This window comes from Felis catus, chromosome E1 (genome assembly GCF_018350175.1).
Source record: "Felis catus isolate Fca126 chromosome E1, F.catus_Fca126_mat1.0, whole genome shotgun sequence".
Lineage (NCBI taxonomy): Eukaryota > Metazoa > Chordata > Mammalia > Carnivora > Felidae > Felis > Felis catus.
Window position 1 is genome coordinate 34,625,649 of NC_058381.1, and position 13,118 is coordinate 34,638,766.

General features: G+C 40.2%; 1 protein-coding gene and 1 pseudogene across 6 annotated transcripts in view; one reads left to right on the plus strand and one right to left on the minus strand.

Annotated features, from left to right (window-relative positions):
• The window catches only part of SPAG9 (sperm associated antigen 9), a 131,912-nt gene that overhangs the window by 17,859 nt on the left and 100,935 nt on the right, over positions 1-13,118 (plus strand). The window lies entirely within an intron of this gene.
• Positions 4,634-4,734, minus strand: LOC111557877 (annotated as a pseudogene).

Below are 13,118 nucleotides of genomic sequence, written 5' to 3' on the forward strand. Positions count from 1 at the left end.
ATGATCTCACAGTTTGTGGGTTCAAGCCCCACGTGGGGCTCTGTGCTGACAGCTCAGAGCCTGCTTGGGATTCTCTGTTTCCCTCTCTTTCTGCCTCTTTCCTGCTTGCTCTGTCTCTCTCTCAAGAAACATAAACATTTTTTAAAAAAGAAAATTTTCGTTCCCTCAACAGACTGCATGTATTTAATTAGATTAACCTGATTTTTTCTTTCTGTGAAAATTTCACTTTATATAGTTGTCAACATATTTTTTTCCTTAAAAATTTTTATTGTGATAAAATATACATAACATAAAATTTATCATTTTAACCACTTTTAAGTGCATAATTCAGTGGTATTAAATACATTCCTATTGTGCAACCGGAAGCTCCCTCCATCTCTAGAACTTTTTCATCATCTGAAATTGAAACTCCATACCAACGAAACTGTAGTTCCTGGTTCTCCCTTCTCGCCACTGGCAACTATCATTTTGTTTTCTGTTCTTATGAATTTGAGGTACTTGGTGTAAATGGAAATATTTGCCCTTTTGTGTCTGACTCATTTCACTTAGCATGTTTTTAGGGCTCATCCCTCTGTAGCATGTATCCTAATTTCATTCCTTTTTAAGGCTGAATAATGTTCCATTATATGTATATACAAGTCTCATCAGGTATATAACTTGCTAATATTTTCTCCCATTCTGTGGGTTGTCTTTTTACTTTTTTTTTTTTTTTTACTTTATTTTTTCTAGGTTTATTTAATTTCTTCACCCAATGTGGGGCTTGAATTCATGACCCTGAAATCAAGAGCCGCACTCCCTTTGGACTGAGCCAGCCAGGTGCCCCTAAATTAACAGTAGTCTGAATGGATATATGGACCAATCTCTCCAGAAACCCTGGCAAAGGGTTCCAGTTTCTGTTTGAAACGTGGGGCTCAAACTCACGACCCTGAGACCAAGAGTTGGATGCTATTCCGAGCCAGCCAGTTGGCCTTTGAGTTATTTATTTTGGGGGGGGGGGGGGGGAGAGAGAGAGAGAGAGAGAGAGAGAGAGAGAGAGAGAGAATGAATATGAACGGGGGAGGGGCAGAGAGAGAATCCCAAGAGCCCACAGGGAGCTTGATCTCATGACCATGAGATCATGACCTGAGCTGAAATCCAGTGCCCCATTGAGTTACTTTTTATATGTGGAGTTCAAATTAATTCCTTTGCGTGTGGAAATTCAGTTCCCCAGTAGCATTTGTTGATGAGACTGTTCTTTTCCCATTGAATTTTCTTGATACCCTTGTTGAAATACAATTGACCATAAATCTGAGGGTTTATTTCTGGACTCTTAATTCTAGCCTTTTGATCTATATATCTGTCCTTAAGCCAATACCACCCTGTTGTGGTTACTGTCATTTTTTTTTTTTTTTAATGCTTATTTATTTTTGAGAGAGACAGAGTGTGAGCGGGGGAGGGGCAGAGAGAGAGGGAGACACAGAGTCCGAAGCAGGCTCCAGGCTCTGAGCTGTAGACACAGAACCTGACACGGGGCTCGAACCCACCCACGAGCAGTAAGATCATGACCTGAGCTGAAGTTGACCGCTTAACCAACTGAGCCACCCAGGGGCCCTGGTTACTGTCATTTTGTAATAAGTTTTGAAATTGAGGAGCATGTCCTCCAATTGTGGTCTTTTTAAAGATTACTCTGGGGGACGCCTGGGTGGCGCAGTCGGTTAAGCGCCCGACTTCGGCTCAGGTCACGATCTCGCGGTCTGTGAGTTCGAGACCCGCGTCAGGCTCTGGGCTGATGGCTCGGGGCCTGGAGCCTGTTTCCGATTCTGTGTCTCCCTCTCTTTCTGCCCCTCCCCCGTTCATGCTCTGTCTCTCTCTGTCCCAAAAATAAATAAATGTTGAAAAAAAAAATTTTAAAGATTACTTTGGTTATTATGGGTCCCCCTAATTTCCATATGAATTTTAGGGTCAGTTTGTCAATTTCTGCAAAGGAGCAGCTTGGATTTTCATAGGGACTTTGTTGAATTTGTAGATCAGTTTGCGGACTATTGTCATCTTACCAATATTAGGTCTCCTGATTCATGAATATGGGATGGCTTTCCATTTATTTAAATTTTGTTTCTTTCAACAATGTTTTGTTGTTGTTAGAATAAAAGTTTTACATTTTTTTTGTTAAATTTATGTCTAGGCATTTAGTTCTTTTTGATACAATCGTAAATGGAATTGTTTCCTTAATTTCATTAAAAAAATAACTATTTTAAAGGTAAACTCTACCCCCAACATGGGGCTTGAACTCATGACCCCAAGATCAAGAGTCAGATGCACTGCTGACTGAATTGCAGCTTAATTTCATTTTCTGATCATTGAAAGTGTTTAGAAGCACACTTGATTTTTGTATATCGATCTTTTATCCTGCCGAGCTTATTTATTCTAATAGGTTTTTTTGTGGATTCTTGAAGATTAAAAAAATTTTTTTTAATGTTTATTTACATTTGAGAAAGAGAGAGAGAGAGAGAGAGAGAGAGAGAGACACTGTGAGTGGGGGAGGGGCAGAGAGAGAGGGAGACAGAACCTGAAGCAGGCTCCAAGCTGTCAGCAAGGAGGATGACGTGGGGCTCAACCCCACAAACTGTGAGATCATGACCTGAGCCAAATTTGGACGTTTAACTGACTTGAGCTACCCAGGAGCCCCAAGCATCTGACTCTTGATTTTGGCTCAGAGAGCCCAATGCAGGGCTCCAACTCCTGAACTGTGAGATCATGACCTGAGCTGAAGTCGGAAGCTAAACAGACTGAGCCACCCAGGCACCCATAGCTGTTTATTTTTACTTAAGATACTTATCATAAATAAAAAATACAGAACATTGGGGCACCTGGCTGGTTCAGTCGGTTGTGTGTTTGACTTCAGCTCAGGTCATGATTTTGCGGTTCTTGAGTTTGAACCCCGCATCGGGCTCTCTGCTGACAGCTCACAGTCTGGAGCCTGCTTGGGATTCTGTGTCTCCTTCTCTCTTTGCCCCTCTCCTGCTCACTCTCTGTCTCAATCCTTCTCAAAAATAAATAAACATTAAAAAAAACTTTTTTTTAAATACAGAACATTAAAGACAAAGGTAAAGTTGCCTTCTGGAAGGGCAGTGGTACTGGAAGGAAAGTAAAGGTGACCTATGAATTTGGTGTATATTTTATCTTTTTTTTTTTTTTTTTTTTAGACATTTTCTACAGATCATCTATAAATTATGTGCCATATTGCTTTGGGATTTTTTTGGGATAAGTATTTTTTCCCTAAATATTATTACATTTTCATATAATTTTATAGTTTGTTTATTCATTGTTTTTTTTTTTTTTTTACCTGTCTATGATGATACATACATATATATCTAGTTCTTTTGTTTTAACTGCTGTGTATACTATCATATGAATGTGCCGTATGCCATTATCCATCCTTCTATTGATGAAAGTTCTGAGTTATTTCCTGTGTTATATATTATCACATTATGTACTACAAACTCTGCTGCAGTAACATTCAGTGGACATGTAAGAGCTTCTCAAAAATACATACTTTAAAATAAGCTGCCAGATTTTAGAATATTTGTAAACTTAACTAGGTATGGCCACAGAACTTGTCAATGGGGTGTAGTGATTTATATTCCAACTGGGAGTGTGTAAGAGTTACTTTCCTGTATCTGCCAACACTTGACACACTCAGACTTTTTGGCTTTAGTTTCTAATCTGATATTTGTGAAACAAGCTTTTGTTTTAATTTGCTTTTCTCAGATCACTAGTGTGGTTGAGCATATTTTCTTACATTTATTCTCCCTTCCTTTTCTGTGAATTGCCTGTTCAGTTTCATTTACTCATAACTGGCAACAACCTATGACTAGATAGATCAAAATTATACTTTACAGTGGCTTTATAGTATTCCCTTATATGATCATCACTGGGGAACCTGTACTTAATTTTTAATTTTAATTTTATTTATTTTTATTAAATTCTTTTTAATGTTTATTTTTGAGAGAGAGACAGAATACAAGTGAGGGAGGGGCAGAGAGAGAGAAGGAGACACAGAATCCCAAGCAGGCTCCAGGCTCTGAGCTGTCAGTACATGACCTGAGCTGAAGTCAGAAGCTTAACTGACTGAGCCACCCAGGTGCCCCACTTTTTTTATTTTGAGAGAGAGAGAGAGAGAGAGAGAGAGAGAGAGAGAGAGAGAAAGTGTGTGAGCAGGGGAAAGGGACAGAGGGAGTGAGAGAATCCCCAGCAGGCTCCATGCTCAACGTGGAGCCCAAGGTGGGCTTGATCTCATGACCCTGGGATCATGACCTGAGCTGAAATCAAGAGTTGGATGCTCAACTGACTGAGCCACCGAGATGCCCCTGTACTTAATTTTTAAATTTTATTTTAAAGTTTTACTTACTTATTTTGAGAGAGAGAGAGAGAGAGAGAGAGAGAGCGAGCGAGCAGGGGGAGATTAGAAAGGGAAGGAGGGAGAGGATCCCAAGCAGACTCCGTACTGCCAGCAGAGCCTGATGTGGGGCTTGATCTCATGAACCGTGAGATCATGACCTGAGCTGAAACCAAGAGTTAGTTGCTTAACCAACTGAGCCACCCAGGTGCCCCAATTTTATTTAAAAAAAAAGTTTAATTCCAGTACAGTTAACATAAATATATGGAATGCTTCACAAATTTGTGTGTCATCCTTGCACAGAGCCATGCTAATTTTCTCTGTATGTTTCTATTTTATTTTTATTTTTGAGAGAGAGAGAGCGAGCGTGCACATGAGCAGGGAAGGGGCAGAGAGAGAGGATGACACAGAATCTGAAGCAGGCTCTAGGCTCTGAGCTGTCGGCACAGAGCCCGACGCGGGGCTCGAACTCACGGACAGTGAGATCATACCCGAGCAGAAGTCAGATGCTCAAACGGCTGAGCCACCCAGGCGCCCCCTATCTCTCTGTTTTATGTGTGCTGCTGAAGTGAGCATGGGGAATCTGTACTTTAAGAGTCCTAAGAGATGTATCATCCAAATGCAACGTAGGGACTTTGGATCCTGGTTATGAACATTCATGAGATAACCAGGAAAATCTGAATGGTGACTGGATATTCCCTATTATTTCATTAAGGATTGGGAAATGGTGCTATTCTGACTCAGTTATTCCTTCAGCATTTTTACCTGATTTTCTTATACAAGAGAACTTCTCCCTTATCAACTGTTCAATTACCTAAGGTATAGTTTGTACACGAAAGATAGGCTAAAGCGCTCTATTCTTCAGTTCATACTTTTATAATCTCTAAGAGCTCTTCCTTGTTCTTGCTCTTCCCCTGCCCCCACCTCTTTCTAAAAATAGCATACTGTTCCGGTTTCATGGATGCAGTGAGTTTTCTTTGGTCTCTGAGTATATTAATTATAGTTTTCATTTGTTCCCTGTTTTGTCTGTTTCCTCAGAGTCCCATTTTTTTCCTGATAGTTTTGGTCTCTTTTTCAGGTTTGAGCTTCAAGTGCCTGATAACCCTTAATTATCTCTTCATGTTATAAGCGTGAGGCACTAAAAAAAGGAGGGCCAGAAGCTTTGTGTATCTGGAAGCAGTTTATTGCCTATTGGGAACCCAGATTTCAGTATCCCATGGTCTTATATCTCAGAGGTATTTGAGTTTTGCCAAGGAAAGATATTCTCAGGGGGAGTGAGTGGTAGAGAAGCCGAGTCACTTGAGAATCTGGGTGAGGGCAGGAATGGGAAGGGGACAGTCGGTATTGCTACTTGGTATGTAGATTTTTACTTACCTCATTTCTTTCCATTTGGCACCTATTTGTTACCGGTATTTCCTTGTCTAGCATCTCTCTTACTGAGTTTATTCTGAAAACACACTTCCTGTGTAGGTGGACAGAAGAACCACCTGGGTGCTCTGGGATGGCACTGGGGATGTATTAGGGATGTTACTACTGACTTTTACTAGTTCTTTTAGACTTCCACTTTTCCCCCATTTTAGCCCCATCCTCACCCCAGCTCTCTAATTACATAGTTTTCATCATATGTTTCTGTCATAATGTATTTATCCACTATCTGTTGATGGACATTGAATTACCTTCCGGTTTTTAGCTGTTATTACAAATAGTACTTCAGTGAATATTCTTGTACATGTGCCTTTGTACATACTTATTTGATTAAAAAATTTTTTTTTTAATTTTTTAACATTTATTTATTATTGAGAGACAAAGAGACACAGAGCGTGAGCAGGGGCAGGCTCCAGGCTCTGAGCTTTCAGCACAGAGCCCGACGTGGGGCTCCAACTCACGAACTGTGAGATCATGACCTGAGCCGAAGTTGGACACTCAACTGATGGAGCCACCCAGGCGTCCCAAATTACTTCTTTTTTTAAAAGTTTATTTATTCATTTTGAGAGGCAGGGGAGAGGACAGAGAGAGGCTCAGTCTCACAAACCATGAGCTCATGTATGACCTGAACCAAAATCAAGAGTTGGACACTTAACTAACTGAGCCACTCAGGTGCCCAATAAATGATTTCTTAATAATATTTAATGTTTAGTCAGTACACACATTTCTCAGTTGTCTCATAAAAATAGTTTTTAAAAATTATTTATTTTTATTTTTGAGAGAGAGAGAGAGAGAGAGAGAGAGAGAGAGACAGAGTGCGAGCAGGGGAGGAGCAGAGAGAGAGAGAGAGGGAGACAGAATCCGAAGCAGGCTGCAGGCTCCAGGCTCTGAGCTGTCAGCCAGAGTCCAGCGTGAGGCTCGAACTCATGAACTGCGAGATCATGACCTGAGCCGAAGTCGGTCGCTCAACTGACTGAGCCACTCAGGCACCCCAAACAAATATATTTTTTAAAATGTTTATTTATTTCTGAGACAGAGAGGGACAGAGCATGAGCGGGGGAGGGGCAGAGAGAGAGGGAGACAGAATCTGAAGCAGGCCCCAGGCTCTGAGCTGTCAGCACAGAGCCCGACGTGGGGCTTGAACTCACGACCTGTGAGATCATGACCTGAGCCGAAGTCGGACACTCAACCAACTGAGCCACCCAGGCGCCCTCAAAGTTACTATTTTTTTTTTTTCAACGTTTATTTTTTTTTATTTTTTGGGACAGAGAGAGACAGAGCATGAACGGGGGAGGGGCAGAGAGAGAGGGAGACACAGAATCAGAAACAGGCTCCAGGCTCCAGGCTCTGAGCCATCTGCCCAGAGCCCGACGCGGGGCTCGAACTCACGGACCGCGAGATCGTGACCTGGCTGAAGTCGGACGCTTAACCGACTGCGCCACCCAGGCGCCCCTCAAAGTTACTATTTTTAAGGGCTTTTCTTTTTTTGGCTCTTGAATCTTTACTCCAATTAGGAACAGTCTCTAGGGTTTTTTTTTGTTTTTGTTTTGTTTTGTTTTTTTTAAACTTGGTGAGCTTAGCTTTTCAAAGTATTCATTTGTTTTTTTCTCCACAACAGTGGAGAAAAACAGCCCCTATAGGCCATCTGGACTTGAAACCATTTTGCTTCATCACAAAGCTTATTCTTTTTAGATCCTAACATAAGTCTGTATTGTCTATGGAGTTTTTTGTTTTGTTTTGTTTTGTTTTTTGTTTTTGTTTTTTTAACAGTGTCTAGTTGCTCTCAGGAGAGTTCTGTCTGAAGTTAATGTCAGTGTTGTTGGCTGATTAGTAATTGAGAGGGGCAAAGGGTATCTAGTGAAGAAGGATTTATCATACATGCTAAAAAAAAAGCCATGTATGCATGGGCTCTTACTCTCCCCACCGCACACTTTTTTAAAGAAGTGTGTTGGTGACAGAGGACATAAAGAGGGAGACAAAAAGGGGTGAAGGGAGGGATGTGTACTCTACAGCAACATACCTGAGTGGCTCTGACAGACTCCCGTGCTGGAGGGGAGTAGCTAGAGTTTTCCAGGGTTGGATGCTTTTGTAATTTGAAAAACTGCCCTTCTCCTGCCTTGACTTTGATATTGCCCTAACCCCAGCATTTGCTAAATGTAGTGGAGGCAGACCAGCTTCATGAAGTTATTCCACTGGCAGGAAGTAAAGTCACACTTAATCAATTATGAATGCCCATAGGCTTCTATTTTTAAAATAATATATACTGTTTATGTTTGGGAGAGAGAAAGAGACAGAGAGAGACAGAGTGCAAGCAGGGAAGGGGGCAGAGAGAGAGGGAGACTGAATCTGAAGCGGGCTCCAGGCTCTGAGCTGTCAGCACAGAGCCCGACACGGGGCTCGAACCTATGAACCTTGAGATCATGACCAGAGTCAAAGTCACTTAATCGAAGTGAGCCACCCAGGCACCCTGCCAATAGGCTTCTTTTTAGTATCCATTTACTTTGTTTTTGAGCATGTACTTACTTTCCCCACCCCCCTCCTTCAAAATGTCTCTGGCTGGGATAAAGCCTCAAGTCCTGTAAAAATACAGCATTAGATGCAGATTTGGGTTGATAAAAGGAAATCTAGTTGTAATTGGAACTCTCTTGTAAGTACCTTTATAGGAAAGAATGATATCTATAAAATGAATCTATTTTCTACATTCTTTTTAGAGTCTTTCTGGGATGGATCCACACTTCTATATCCTAGTGCTGACATACTCCACCCTGTATTGTAGCTTTCGACTTCAACAGATCTAGTGTAAGGTCATGGCATATAGCATGAACTGTATATAATTAAAGTGGAATTCTCCCTTCACACTGATTTTCCTCTCTCAGTATCCTATTTCAGAGTATGGTTTTGGTTAATTGTATTTAGAAAAACACCCATAATCATTTTTGGTTAGTTAAGCGGTAATATTAATGTTTAATTTGGCAACTTTTCTAATCTGAAATGTAAATGAAGGTTCATGTTTAGCTTCACTACCATTGAGGAGGTATAGGCCTTCAGTATGCGTTTTTCCACTTTCCTTTATTCTTTTAAAATATGTAAATAATACATATTTATTGCACGAAAAAAAACCCAACAAACAATGCAACTTTAGGCTACTTAAGGGTAAGGGCTATTAAAAAAGATAAAATCACCTTTAATCCCACCACTGCTAAATAGCCACTATGAGCGTTTTAATATATGCTTCCACATCTTTTCTTTTGCTTATTTATTCCTCCAGTATATAAATTTAGGATCATACTACATATAACAAAGTCCTTAAAGAATATATGAAAAATAACACCGCTCTCATACATATTGCTAACCTGCAGGTGGGTTGTGCTAGTTACACTCCAAATAATGAGATAACTTATTTACAGATAAAAATCCCAAGGGGCAGTTGCCTTAATCAATTTTAAAAAAATCAATTTTGCGGGCACCTGGTGACTTAGTTGGTTAAGCATTTGACTTTAGCTCGGGTCATGATATCGCGGTTCATGTGTTTGGGCCCCAAGTCAGGCTCTGTGGTGACAGCCTGGAGCCTGCTTCAGGTTCTGTGTTTCCCTCTGTCTCTACTCCTTCCCCGCTCATGCTTTGTCTGTCTCTCAGAAATAAACATTAAAAAAATATATATCAATTGTATTATATTAACTTTTACCTACTTCCTTTGCTGTTTTAGTTTTTACTTAAATTCCAGTTAACGTACAGTTTAATATTAATTTCAGGTGTACAATATAATGATTCGACATTTCCATATATGACCCGGTGTTCATCACAAGTGTTACCAAGTCTGTTTCTTTGTTTGCCTCTCTCTCTTTTTCCCTTTGCTCATTTTGCTTCTTAAATTCCACATATGAGTAAATTCATATGGTATTTGTCTTTCTCTGACTTACTTCACTGAGCATTATATTCTCTACCTCCATCCACGTTGTTGCAGATGGCAAGATTTCATTCTTTTTTTATGGCTGAGTAATATTCCAGTGTATACATATATGCCACATCTTCTTTATCCATTCTTCAATTGATGGACAGTGAGGCTGTTTCCATAATTTGGCTATTGTAGCTTTGTTTATTTCAGATAAGCAATATCACCAGCTCCATCATTGGTTAAGCCGGAAATCTGTCTTCTTTCCTCATTTTTTCTTCTCTCTTCTCCCTTACGTTGTTTCAGTCACCAATTGTGTATATTTTCCCTCCAACAAATTATCTTGAATTCATCCTTGTCTCCATTCTCCCTGCCACTGTTCATAATCCTCTCTCATTTGGACTATTGTGGTGACCTTTGGTCTCTCTCCCTTTACACACCCTGGTTCTCCTCTCAAACTCCCTCAGCTCCCTCCATTGAATTTCCCATATGGTCTCACACTGAGCTTTCCAAAGGAGGAGTGGAGTTCAGTATCTCTGATATGATCCAGTATTCTACAAGGTCCTGTAGGATTTGGTCCTTAATTGTCCAGCCTCATCTCCAGCCATCCTCTTTAACTTGTCTTTGAGCTTGGCCATTCTGGATGCCCTTGGTTTCTTTCAGCCTCTCTTTGCTTGATGAACTTTTATTTATCTTTCAGGTCTCAGCTCAAATGTCTCAGGAAGGTTTTCCCATAGTCTCTCGTATCAAGTTAGTCCCCCATTTTATACTTCTCTTTTTTTTTTTCAATTTTTAATCAGTTTGTTCGTTTGTTTATAATGTTTCTTTATTTTTGAGAGAGAGAGAGAGAGAGCGTGCGCGAGCGTGGGGGAGGGGCAGAGAGAGAGAGAGAGAGAGAGAGAGAGACGGTGGGCTCGGCAAGGACAGCAGAGAGCCCCATGTGGGGTTTGAACTCACAAACCGTGAGATCATGACCTGAGCTGAAGTCGGGTGTTTACCCGACTGAGCCACCCAGGCGCTCCCCTGCCCCCATCATTAGTATTTTAAATGAGGGTGGCAGATGTACATTTCCAAACCAAGATATAATAACACATTTAAAATTGGGACTTTTATGAACAGAGAGAATTTTAAAAGATGATTTTAAAAGAAATCAACATTCACTGCTTTTATAAATGGTGGAAAATCATTCTTGATTTCTTGTAGACCTTGAAGATGCACTAAGTTTGCGTAGTTTTATCTTTCATATATTTGTGTTCCTGAGGAAAGGATCTATTTTCATAAGATTCTCCAAGGAGTTCATGATTCCAAAAAGCTTAATTTAGGATCTGCTGTTTAGAATAAGAGAGAAAACAAACATATACACCCTTGTGAGAGATGGTAGTTCGTTTTGTACTCTCTAAGTTTATGTTTTAATTTGCTTGAAGGAAAGGACTGGCATTATGTATTTGCTTTGCAATATTTTCATTATTGCCAGTCCCTTCCTGTGAAGGGAAGCTGCAGAAACAAGAGATTTACATTTGGAGATACATAGCCCTGCCAGTCCATGAACTGTCACGTCATTTTGGGGCGGGGGGGGGGGGGGATCTCTTTTTTTTTTCTTTTGCTGTATTTACTTGAGGTGATATAGATATAAAGCCTCAGTAGTCATAAAAAAATGTTAACAATATTGAAACATGAATCATCTAGGTAGGTGTAAATAATGCTTGTACAGTAAGCAGATAGTAGTGTAGTGACTGCTAAACAGTTATGGATTATTCATGCCCTTCTGTAGCCAAACTGGGTCGCTAAGAAACAAAGCAAACATGAAGCTGTGTGTTCATGATGATGTTTCTTCTATCAGAGGTTCTGAATAGGCAGAATAGTAGTAAGGCTTTTTTTTTTTTTTTCCAGCTTTATTGAGAAATAATTGATGTATAACATTGTGGAAGGTTAAGGTGTACAGTGTAATGAGTTTTTTAAAAATGTTTATTTATTTATTTTAAGAGAGAGAGCGAGGGTGAGCCTGGGAGCAGCAGAGAGACGGGGAGAGAATCTTATGCAGGATTCTGAGCTGTCAGCTCAGAGCCTGACACGGAGCTCGATCCCACCAACTGTGAGATCATGACCTGAGCTGAAACGAAGAGCCAGATGCCCAACCCACTGAGCCACCCAGGCAACCCTATAATGATTTGAGATATGTACATATTGCAAAATGATTACCACAAGTAAGGTTAGTTAACATCATGTCACATAATTAGTTTTTGTTTTTGTGGTGAGAACTTACAAAATCTTCTTTTAGTGACTTTCAAATGTATAGTTCAGTGGTGTTATCTATAATCACCATTCTGTACATTACATCCCCAGAACTTACTCATCTTGTAACTGAAGTTTGTGCCCTTTGACCACCTTCACCATTTTCCCCTACCCCTACCCCCTGCTCCTGGCAACTACCAATCTGTTAGTGGTAAAGATTTTTGTTAGAAGTTCAGTAGCACATCATTAAAAAATTTTTTTCTTAACGTTTATTTATTATTGAGAGACAGGGAGAGACAGAGCATGAGCATGGGAGAGGCAGAGGGAGGAGGAGACACAGAATCTGAAGCAGGCTCCAGGCTCTGAGCTGTCAGCACAGAGCCCGATGCGGGGCTCAAACTCACAAACTGCAAGATCATGACCTGAGCCAAAGTCAAACACTTAACCGACTGAGCCACCCAGGTGCCCAGTAGCACATCATTTTAAATGTTACTTGGTAAACATCTACTGTATGTTCTTTTTTTTTTATTAATTTTATTTTTTTAAATTTACATCCAAATTAGCATATAGTGCAATAATGATTTCAGGTCTGTCTGTTCTTTAAAACAGCCTTTTATCCATAGCACAAAAGAAGCCTAAAATTTCTGCTTACTTAACCCAGATATAGCAGTTCAGTTAGCCATGGGAGCATCATTTTCAAAGCAGGCCAACAAATAATTACTTTTTCTTATTAATTCTTAGTCTTTGCTGTGTCCTCTGGCAAAATGTTGAAATAATTTATACAGACTTCATCAGCAACATCCTATTGTATAGCTATTGATTTGCTGTTCGACATAACCTTTATATCTCCTATTTGCATTCAGTTTGTAGCCAGTGAACACCTTCTGAAGGCAGGGATAGTGTGGTAATCACAGTCATGTTCCATGTGCCCGGCACAGAGTAGATAGGAGACATTTTTTGAATGAATGAATGAATGATTTGTCCAGTTGCCTCTTGTCTTACATTTACTGAAACTTTTACCCCTTTTACTTAGGGTCATCTTTGGGTTAGTATTCTGGAAAAGTAAACAATGGTGGTTTGAGGCTTCCCAGAAGCCTCACAAATATGGAATATGTTAATAAAATGTATAGGGCATGGGTGCTAAATGTGTGGTTTGTGGAAGGACTTAAGGGCTCCCTGAGTCTCAGAGAAAAA